The sequence below is a fragment of the Triticum urartu genome, chromosome 1A (genome assembly GCF_056163025.1).
Source record: "Triticum urartu cultivar PI428250 chromosome 1A, HENAU_Tu73, whole genome shotgun sequence".
In the NCBI taxonomy this organism is placed as follows: domain Eukaryota; kingdom Viridiplantae; phylum Streptophyta; class Magnoliopsida; order Poales; family Poaceae; genus Triticum; species Triticum urartu.
Window position 1 is genome coordinate 333,676,735 of NC_141873.1, and position 11,228 is coordinate 333,687,962.

General features: G+C 43.4%; 1 pseudogene; it reads left to right on the forward strand.

The window, feature by feature from the left end:
- The first annotated feature begins 3,702 nt into the window (after positions 1-3,702).
- Positions 3,703-10,883, forward strand: LOC147991113 (uncharacterized; annotated as a pseudogene).
- Positions 10,884-11,228: the final 345 nt, after the last annotated feature.

An 11,228-nucleotide genomic window follows, 5' to 3' on the forward strand; every position in this document is an offset into this window, starting at 1 on the left:
AGATTCACTTGCTCTTCAGACCTGTTCTGACTGTCACTGTCCTCTGACATCTCTGAAACTAACCATGTGAATAGATAGGTATAGGTAGAGTGGATGAGCATCACAAAGCACAGCTATTTTGCAAAAATATTGAGACAAAAAACTTAATTTTAGTTTTCTGCAGGAAGCATTTTGGAGCTACCGATATGACAAACTCGGAGACACTGAAGCATTAACAGAATCTAAACATGCAATTTCGGTCAAACCGAGATGCAGTTCGGTGACTCCGAGATGCTACGGTTTCATAGAGTAAGTGTGTAACATCCCAATTTTCCTAAATTAGGATGTTAATAGATCATTCATATGCATATCATATTTTTATTGCATTATTTGATTTTTCAGAATATTCAAATCATTATGCAACAAAAGGCAACATATTTGGAGTGGAGATAACATGGCTTCTCCCCTATTTTAAAAATGTTCATAATGTGCAGAATATTATTTCCAGTTCATCTGATATGTTCTGGTAATTTTGTGATCTTCAAAGTATTTTAATTGTGTGTTATTTTACTGTTTGTGTCGCCTTTTGCATCAAAATGAATTTCTAAAATTGCATTAGGTGAGGAACTAGTGTTCCTGTAGTTTATATTAGCAGTATAGATTTTACTATGTGTCTACGTATTTTTTATTTAGTTTTTATATTGTGGTTTTATTTTTAGTTATTTTTACTGCTGTAGTTTTTGTTTAAAGAAAAGGAAAAAAAACACAGCACGCAACACCGCAGCGTAGCGCACTACGCAGCCCAACGCCCACGGCCCAGCACCACACCGCTGCATCCCACAGCCACTGCAGCCCACGCGAAGCGGTACACACCCGATCCGACCCGCACCAGCGCCCGACCCGCTGTCTCTCTCTCTTTGCCAGCGGACCCCGCCACGCACCCGTCCCTTACCCCGAGCCGGACACTGCAGCCGTCGCACGCACGCACGCACGCCAAGGCCGAGCCGGTTCGTCACGCGCCCCTGGTCAACCCCGTGCAACCTAGGGACACCGTACGCGAGCCCAACACTCGATAGCCCCCGCACCCCCTCCTCGATCTTCCTCGTTGCCACACGCGGGAGCTAAGGCGAAACAGATCTCGCCAGAGTCCACGCCGTCGTTCGCCGGTCGTTGCCGTCGCCGTAAGAACTCGCAGAGCTCAGCCGCCTGCTTCCTCGTTTTCCCCGCTCGGTTGCCTGCGTTTTGACTCGCTTCTATGGACCAGAGCACACCAGAGCGACCACCCGCCGCCGAGCCGACGCACCGGAGCAGCCGCCGTTCACATACTCGCCACCGTCAGTAGAGGACGCCCCACCGCCGTTGAACACCACCACCACCTCCGCTACTCACCGCCTCACCCATCCGTCGCTTCACCTTCACCGGAGACCCGCCGGAGAAGCTCCACCACCGACGCCCGACCCGCCGCCGCTGCGTCCCCTGTTCTCTGGTGAGCACGCGCGCGCAACACACCCCGGCCAATCGGGCGATGCCACATGGCAAAATCTACAGCGCCTGCTACAGTAACCGCACGTGCACTATTCATGAGTTTTATATTGTTGTTTTGTTTTTTTTCAGTTTTTCACTCAAAACTTCAATTAGCTATATCTTCTATTCTGTATATCCGAACTAGGTGATTCTTTTTCCTATGATCTCACAAAAATCAGCACAATATCACAGTACCAACTTTGCGCATGTTTGCACTGTTCAAATTTGAATTCGTTTGAATTTGAATCAAACCTTCCGGAGGCCGTAACTTTCAAACCGTTCAGCGGAATCGAGTGATTCTTTTTGCTTTGTGACCGTAGTGCTATTTAGGTGCTGTTATGCTGCTGTTGTTGAGTTTCAAAAATGGTTTTATTGCTGTTGGTTTTGTTTTGGTTCTTTTCATGTTCCGGTGATTGATTTGTTGAATTGTGTGAAACGTGTAGATTGTTCGGAGTGCGACGTGAGCTACTGTCAGGAGTGTGACTTTCTGAACCAGAACCAAGGCAAGTTACATGTTGATCATACTTTACCTATTGTTTTCTATGCATGTAGTTATATCACACTATGAATATATGCATGTATAGGAATACTATATATTTTGGTTATGTTGTTGAGCTATCTCCCGTCTTTGCAGATCATGGTAGTTGTAGTTTTGCTATGCTTTCTAGACGGGGTTGCTTCGTGTATTCATTGAGCTTATGTGAGGATTATAAATATATATAATAATTTGAGTAGTAACTCAGGATTTAATTCACCTCTGGGTGGAAGTGGTATTGCTAGGGTGGTTTCAAGAACATCATGGTTTATACCCTCTAAATGTAAGTGGACGGCCGCCCAGGCTCAAAAAGATCAGACAGACTTAGTGACTAGTAGCTTCCATGTGCGACCACTGGCTAAATGGGCTCTGGCTTAGTTAATCAGTTGTGGGACCCTTGCCCGGATGTGCCAGCAGATGTTGATATAATAGTTGGGATGGGCCTCCTGTTGGGACTAGGGGACTGCTTTTGAAAGACTTCGTCTCAATCTTCGGGTTGGGTCCAGTGGGTAAAGCGTACTAAACTCTGCAGAGTATTAAAACTAATCATGATTAGCCGTGCCTCGGTTATGGGTAAATTTGAGCAACTATGCCATTACAGTTGTTGGATGATCTTGACAGATGTGACGCCTAATAAATTTGTTGGGCAACTTAATAAAGGGTAGGTTGGAGTTGATTTTGCCAACTCAACCTTGTATATTTAATTGTAGCAATAAAAGAACTAAATAATAAAATTGACTATTAGCTAGTTATTAGGATAAAATCAGCTTTCTGCAGAATAAACCCCCAAGCCTTCCTTTGTTGTACTATGCATATACATGTAGGTCTGCTTTATTATTACTCATGTGTAACTTGCCAATACATTCCAAGTATTGACCTATATGGCTGCAACGTCTCATGTTGCAGGATATTCTGACGAAGAGTAAGGTACCATTAGGGTCACGAGTCTGCACTCAGCATCGCCAGTGGGCTATGATGGGACTCATCGTTATTTTCTGCTACTTTCCGTTGTTTGATTGAATAGAGCTAGCCAAGTGCTATGCAGATTGTTTTATTTTATATATTCTGGATCATACGATGTAATAAATGATGCACTTGCTATTCTGGTATTCATCTATACTGTGTGTGCTAGCGAGCTCGATCCAGGGACTAGCACGGTAAGCACAGAGACTCAAATCCTTCGAGGTTTGGTCGTTACAGATGGTATCAGAGCAGTGTGTTGACTATAGGACGTGACCCTAGAAAATGGATTAGAAAAGCCATAGGAGTGAAAATTATTTTATAAACTAGCTATACTTCTTACTATTTATTAGTTAACTCCCTCAAGTATCTTGAATAGTTAAGTAGGAACTAGTGCTGAGACCACCATTCATGTCTGTTTTATATTGCAACGTTATCGTGTTAGCGTATCTGATTATGCCCACTTTCGTGGTATGAAGATACTAGATTGTTTGCTTGATTGGTAGTTGTTGTTAAATTGCTTATTGTCGAAATTATTTGACTATATATATAATATTACCATATTGTTTGTTGTTTGTTTGTTGGTGTTATTCGTTGTTGTGTTTTGTTGGCTTGATTATATTATGCATATGGGTAGAATATATTTATATATACATAGCTTTTGGCCCTATTATATCTATAACTCATCTATGCTTGCCCACCAGATGCCGCCGAGGCGTGATACTAGACGCAATACTGTAGGAGGAGACAATAATGGCAATGGAGTACCACCATACATACAGCAGGTTATTGAGGGACAGGCCCAGATGATCCAGTTGCTTATTCAGAACCAGAACAACAACAATAATAACAACAATCTGCCGCCACCGCCACCTATGGATATGCTTACCAGGTTCTTGAGGTTGAATCCTCAGAGGTTCTCCAGTTCCCTTGAACCTATTGTGGCTGATGACTGGCTCCGTGCAGTCAATAGGAACCTAGAGACGGTTGGATGCACTGATGCAGAGAGGGTGAGGTTTGCCTCACATTTGTTGGAGGGTCCTGCTGCAGCTTGGTGGGACAACTACTTGGTCACTTATCCCATTGCTACTATCACACGGCCTCAGTTTCAGGATGCCTTCCATGCTGCACATGTGTCTGCTGGTGCTATGAGTCTGAAAAAGAACGAGTTTCGCAGTTTGCGCCAGGGAGGTCGCACAGTTAATGCGTATGTGGAGGAATTTAATAATCTTGCATGTTATGCTCCTAATGATGTTAACACTGATGCAGCTAGGCAAGAGAAATTCTTGGAGGGCCTTAATGATGAGTTGAACCTTCAGTTGACAGTGGCCACTTTTAGGAATTGCCAGGACCTAATTGATAAGGCTATTGTGCTGGAGGGAAAGCAACAGGCCATAGAGAATCGCAAGAGGAAGTACAACAACAATAATAAGTATAATTCAGGACCACAACAGAAGCCACACACTTCATATCATGGTAATGGAGGTAATGGGCATAATCATCATGGAGGTAATGGACATAATCATCATGGAGGTAATGGACATAATCATCATGGAGGTAATGGACATAATCATCATGGCCACCATCATCACAATGGGCACAAGAGTAACAATGGCAATGGTAGAGGTAATGGTAATGGTAATGGAGGGAATAATAACTAGAGCCACCAGAGTATGCCTGTGCAGAGGGATATTAGCCAGGTTCAATGCTATAAGTGTAGGCAGATGGGCCACTACTCCAATGCTTGTCCAGGGAACAAGAATGGTAGTGGGGATTCAGGAGTCAGCAAGCCAAACCCCTTCCAAAAGGGTCATGTCAACCATGTTAATGTTGAGGAGGTCTATACTGAACCTGATGCAGTGATTGGTAAGTTCTTGATTAACTCAGTACCCGCGCTTGTTCTTTTTTATACTGGTGCATCGCATTCATTTATTTCGAGGGTATTTGTTGATAAACATGGATTGCCAACCAAAACACTTAGTATGCCTATTAGAGTGAGTTCCCCAGGAGCTGAGATGATGGCAGGTGTTGGTTGTCATCAGTTGACTTTGTCTATTGGAAAGCATGATTTTCCTACGGATTTGATTATATTGAAGTCACAAGGTCTGGATATTATTTTGGGTATGGATTGGTTACAGTTATATAAATGTTGTATTGATTGTGCCAGTCGATCTATTACTCTCAGTGCACCAAGAGGGAAGAGGATCAAATATGTATGTAAGTATAAGCATAATCAGGTGCAGGTGAACTCTCTTAAGGGGGGTAGCCTGGAAGAGGTGCTAGTTGTGAGAGATTATCCAGATGTGTTTCCAGAGGAGTTGCCAGGTATGCCACCAGATAGAGATATTGAGTTTCTTATTGATTTAATACCGGGCACTGGACCTATTGCAAAGGGACCGTATAGAATTCCTCCTCAAGAGTTGGAAGAATTGAAGAAGCAGATAAGAGAATTGCAGGCACAAGGATTTATTCGCCCAAGTTCATCACCTTGGGGAGCTCTAGTTTTGTTTGTGGAGAAGAAGGATGGGACCTTGAGGATGTGTGTTGATTATCGTTCTCTGAATGAGGTAACCATTAAGAATAAGTATCCTTTGCCTATGATAAATGATTTGTTTGACTAGTTAGAGGGAGCTACTGTGTTTTCTAAGATTGATCTTCGTTCTGGTTATCATCAATTAAAGATTCATGAGCAAGATATTCCAAAGACTGCTTTTACTACGAGGTATGGGTTGTATGAATATACTGTTATGTCATTTGGATTGACTAACGCCCCTGCATACTTCATGAATATGATGAACAAGGTATTTATGGAGTTCTTGGATAAGTTTGTGGTTGTTTTCATTGATGATATATTGGTGTTCTCCAAGAATAAGCAAGAGCATGAGGTGCATCTGCGTTTGGTAATGGAGAAACTGAGGGAACATCAGCTATATGCCAAGTTCAGCAAATATGAGTTTTGGCTGGATGAGGTAGCATTCCTTGGACATGTTGTGTCAGGTAATGGAGTTGCAGTTGATCCATCTAAGGTTGCTGCAGTTACAGAGTGGGAGACACCCACGATAGTTGGAGAGATTCGCAGCTTTTTGGGCCTTGCAGGTTATTACAGGAGGTTTATTGAGAACTTTTCCAAAATTGCAAAGCCTATGACTGAATTATTGAAGAAGGAGAAGAATTTTGTTTGGACTGATGAATGTCAAGCCAGCTTTCAGGAATTGAAGCAGCGTTTGGTTACGGCACCAGTCTTAACTCTGCCGGATATACATAAGGACTTCCAGGTATATTGTGATGCTTCTCGTCAAGGACTTGGGAGTGTTTTGATGCAGGAAGGTAAAGTTGTTTCTTATGCTTCACGTCATCTTAAGAATCATGAGCATAATTATCCTACACATGATTTGGAGTTAGCTTCAGTTGTGCATGCATTGAAAACTTGGAGGCCACATCTTATTGGTAATCATTGTGATATATTTACTGATCATAAGAGCTTGAAGTATATTTTTACTCAGAAGGATTTGAACCTCAGGCAGAGGAGATGGTTGGAGCTTATTAAGGATTATGATTTGAATGTGTAGTATCATCCTGGTAAGGCTAATGTTGTTGCTGATGCATTGAGTCGTAGGAGCCATGCTAATGCAATTAATATTGATAATATGCCACCCAAGTTATGTGAACAGTTCAGGAATCTCAGGTTGGAGATGGTTCCTAAGGGATATTTAGCAACACTTGAGGTAAAGCCTACTTTGCTTGACAGGATCAGAGAAGCACAAAAGAATAATAAGGAGATTGCTGAGATAAAGGAGAATATGGTTAAAGGTAAGGCAGAAGGTTTCCATGAGGATGAACATGGGGCCATATGGTTTGAGAAGCGTATTTGTGTACCTCAAGATGCAGATATCAGGAAGTTGATTCTTCAGGAGGCACATGATTCACCTTATTCTATTCACCCAGGTAATACTAAGATGTATTTGGATTTGAGGGAAAGATTTTGGTGGCCTAGCCTGAAGAGGGAAATTGCTGGGTATATTGCAACATGTGATGTGTGCCAAAGAGTTAAGGCGGAACATCAGAGACCAGCAGGTTTGTTACAGCCATTGCCTATACCTGATTGGAAGTGGGATGCGATTGGTATGGATTTCATTACAGGTCTACCCAGGACTCGGTCAGGTTATGATTCTATTTGGGTAGTTGTTGATCGTTTGACTAAAGTTGCTCACTTCATCCCGGTAAAGACTACTTATACCAGTGCTCAGCTAGCAAAAAATTGTATGTCTAAAATTTTTTGTCTGCATGGAGTTCCAAGGAAGGTAGTGTCTGATAGAGGTACTCAGTTCACGTCCAAATTTTGGCATCAGTTGCATGAATCCTTGGGCACCAGGCTGGAGTTCAGTACAGCTTTCCATCCACAGACAGATGGGCAGACAGAGAGGGTAAATCAGATTTTGGAGGATATGTTGAGAGCTTGTTCTTTGGACTATTGGTCCAGTTGGGATGATAATTTACCTTATGCAGAGTTCTCATATAATAACAGTTACCAGGCTAGTCTGAAGATGGCACCATTTGAGGTATTGTATGGTAGGAAGTGCAGGACACCATTGATGTGGGATGAGGTTGGAGAGCGTCAATTCTTTGGACCAGACTTGATCAGAGATGCTGAGGAGAAGGTCAAGTTGATTCGTGATAGGCTGAAGATAGCACAGTCCAGGTAGAAGAGTTATGCTGATACAAAACGTAAGGAGGTGACATATGAGGTAGGAGACCGTGCATATCTTAGAGTGTCACCACTTCATGGAATTAAGAGGTTTGGAATCAAGGGTAAGTTAGCACCACGTTTTGTGGGGCCTTACAAGATCTTGGAGCGTAGAGGAGAGGTATCTTATCAGCTGGAGTTGCCAGAATCTTTGTCAGGAGTTCATAATGCGTTTCATGTATCTCAGTTGAGGAAGTGCCATGCAGAGATGATGGATGTTCCATTGAGGGACACAGTGCCACTTGAGGCAATTCAGTTGGAGAGTGATTTGACATATGAGGAGAAGCCTGTTAAGATTTTGGAGACAGCATCGAGAGTTACTCGCACCAAGACAATCAAGTTATGCAAGGTTCAGTGGGATCATCATACAGAGGAGGAAGCTACCTGGGAATGAGAGGAAGATCTCAAGCAGGATCACCCACACCTATTTGCTAGCCAGCCCGAATCTCGAGGGCGAGATTCATCTTAAGGGGGGTAGGTTTGTAACATCCCAATGTTCCTAACTTAGGATGTTAATAGATCATTCATATGCATATCATATTTTTATTGCATAATTTGCTTTTTCAGAATATTCAAATAATTATGCAACAAAAGGCAATGTATTTGGAGTGGAGATAACATGACTTCTCCCCTATTTTAAAAATGTTCATAATGTGCAGAATATTATTTCTAGTTCATCTGATATGTTCTGGTAATTTTTGTGATCTTCAAAGTATTTTAATTGTGTTATTTTACTGTTTGTGTGGCCTTTTGCATCAAAATGAATTTCTAAAATTGCATTAGGTGCGGAACTAGTGTTCCTGTAGTTTATATTAGCAGTATAGATTTTACTGTGTGTCTACGTATTTTTTATTTAGTTTTTATATTGTGGTTTTATTTTTAGTTATTTTTACTGCTGTAGTTTTTGTTTAAAGAAAAGGAAAAAACCACAACACGCAACACCGCAGCGCAACGCACTACGCAGCCCAACGCCCGCGGCCCAGCACCACACTGCTGCAGCCCACAGCCACCGCAGCCCACGCGAAGCGGTACGGACCCGATCCGACCCGATGTCTCTCTCTCTCTCTCTGTCAGCGGACCCCGCCACGCACCCGTCCCCTACCCCAAGCCGGACACTGCAGCCGCCGCACGCACGCACGCACGCACGCCGAGGCCGAGCCGGTTCGTCCCGCCCCCTGGTCAACCCCGTGCAAACTAGGGACACAGTATGCGAGCCCAACTGCTCGAGAGCCCCCGCACCCCCTCCTCGATCTTCCTCGTTGCCGCACGCGGGAGCTAGGGCGAAACGGATCTCGCCAGAGTCCCGACCGTCACCGTTCGCCGGTCGTTGCCATTGCCGTAAGAACTCGCAGAGCTCAGCCGCCTGCTTCCTCGTTTTCCCCGCTCGGTTGCCCGCGTTTTGACTCGCTTCTATGGACCAGAGCACACCGGAGCGACCACCCGCCGCCGAGCCAACGCACCGGAGCAGCCGCCATTCACATCCTCGCCGCCGTCAGTAGAGGATGCCCCACCGCTGTTGAACACCACCACCACCTCCGCTACTCACCGCCTCACCCATCCGTCGCGTCACCTTCGCCGGAGACCTACCGGAGAAGCTCCACCACCGACGCCCGACCCGCCGCTGCCGCGTCCCCTGTTCTCTGGTGAGCACGCGTGCGCAACACACCTCGGCCAATCGGGCGATGCCACATGGCAAAATCTACAGTGCCTACTACAGTACCCGCAAGTGCACTGTTCATGAGTTTTATATTTCTATTTTGTTTTTTTTCAGTTTTCACTCAAAACTTCAATTAGCTATATCTTTTATTCTGTATATCCAAACTAGGTGATTCTTTTTCCTATGATCTCACAAAAATCAGCACAATATCACAGTACCAACTTTGCGCATGTTTGCACTTTTCAAATTTGAATTCGTTTGAATTTGAATCAAACCTTCCGGAGGCCGTAACTTTCAAACCGTTCATCGGAATCGAGTGATTCTTTTTGCTTTGTGACCATAGTGCTATTTAGGTGCTGTTATGCTGCTGTTGTTGAGTTTCAAAAATGGTTTTATTGCTGTTGGTTTTGTTTTGGTTCTTTTCGTGTTCCGGTGATTGATTTGTTGAATTGTGTGAAACGTGTAGATTGTCTGGATTGCGACGCGAGCTATTGTCAGGAGTGTGACTTTCTGAACCAGAACCAAGGCAAGTTACATGTTGATCATCCTTTACCTATTGTTTTCTATGCATGTAGTTATATCACACTATGAATATATGCATGTATAGGAATACTATATATTTTGGTTATGTTGTTGAGCTATCTCCCGTCTTTGCAGATCGTGGTAGTTGTAGTTTTGCTATGCTTTGTAGACGGGGTTGGTTCGTGTATTCATTGAGCTTATGTGAGGATTATAAATATATATAATAATTTGAGTAGTAACTCAGGATTTAATTCACCTCTGGGTGGAAGTGGTATTGCTAGGGTGGTTTCAAGAACATCATGGTTTATACCCTCTAAATGTAAGTGGACGGCCGCCCAGGCTCAAAAAGATCAGACAGACTTAGTGACTAGTAGCTTCCATGTGCGACCACTGGCTTAATGGGCTCTGGCTTAGTTAATCAGTTGTGGGACCCTTACCCGGATGTGCCTGCAGATGTAGATATAATAGTTGGGATGGGCCTCCTGTTGGGACTAGGGGACTGCTTCTGAAAGACTTCGTCTCAATCTTCGGGTTGGGTCCAGTGGGTAAAGCGTACTAAACTCTGCAGAGTATTAAAACTAATCATGATTAGCCGTGCCCCCGGTTATGGGTAAATTTGAGCGACTATGCCATTACAGTTGTTGGATGATCTTGACAGATGTGACACCTAATAAATTTGTTGGTCAACTTAATAAAGGGTAGGTTGGAGTTGATTTTGCCAACTCAACCTTGTGTATTTAATTGTAGTAATAAAAGAACTAAATAATAAAATTGACTATTAGGTAGTTATTAGGATAAATCAGCTCTCTGCAAAATAAACCTCCAAGCCTTCCTTTGTTGTACTATGCATATACATGTAGGTCTACTTTATTATTACTCATGTGTAACTTGCCAATACATTCCAAGTATTGACCTATATGGATGCGACGTCTCATGTTGCAGGATATTCTGACGAAGAGTAAGGTACCGTTAGGGTCGCGAGTCTGCACTCAGCATCGCCAGTGGGCTATGATGGGACTCATCGTTATTTTCTGCTACTTTACGCTGTTTGATTGAATAGAGATAGCCAAGTGTTATGCAGATTGTTTTATTTTATATATTCTGGATCATACGATGTAATAAATGATGCACTTGCTATTCTGGTATTCATCTATACTGTGTGTGCTAGCGAGCTCGATACAGGGACTAGCACGGTAAGCACAGAGACTGAAATCCTTCGAGGTTTGGTCGTTACAAAGTGATTTTGGTCACACTTATTAGTATGCCTTGGTTAGACCGAGATGTACTTGTGCAATGGCCTGAGCCTA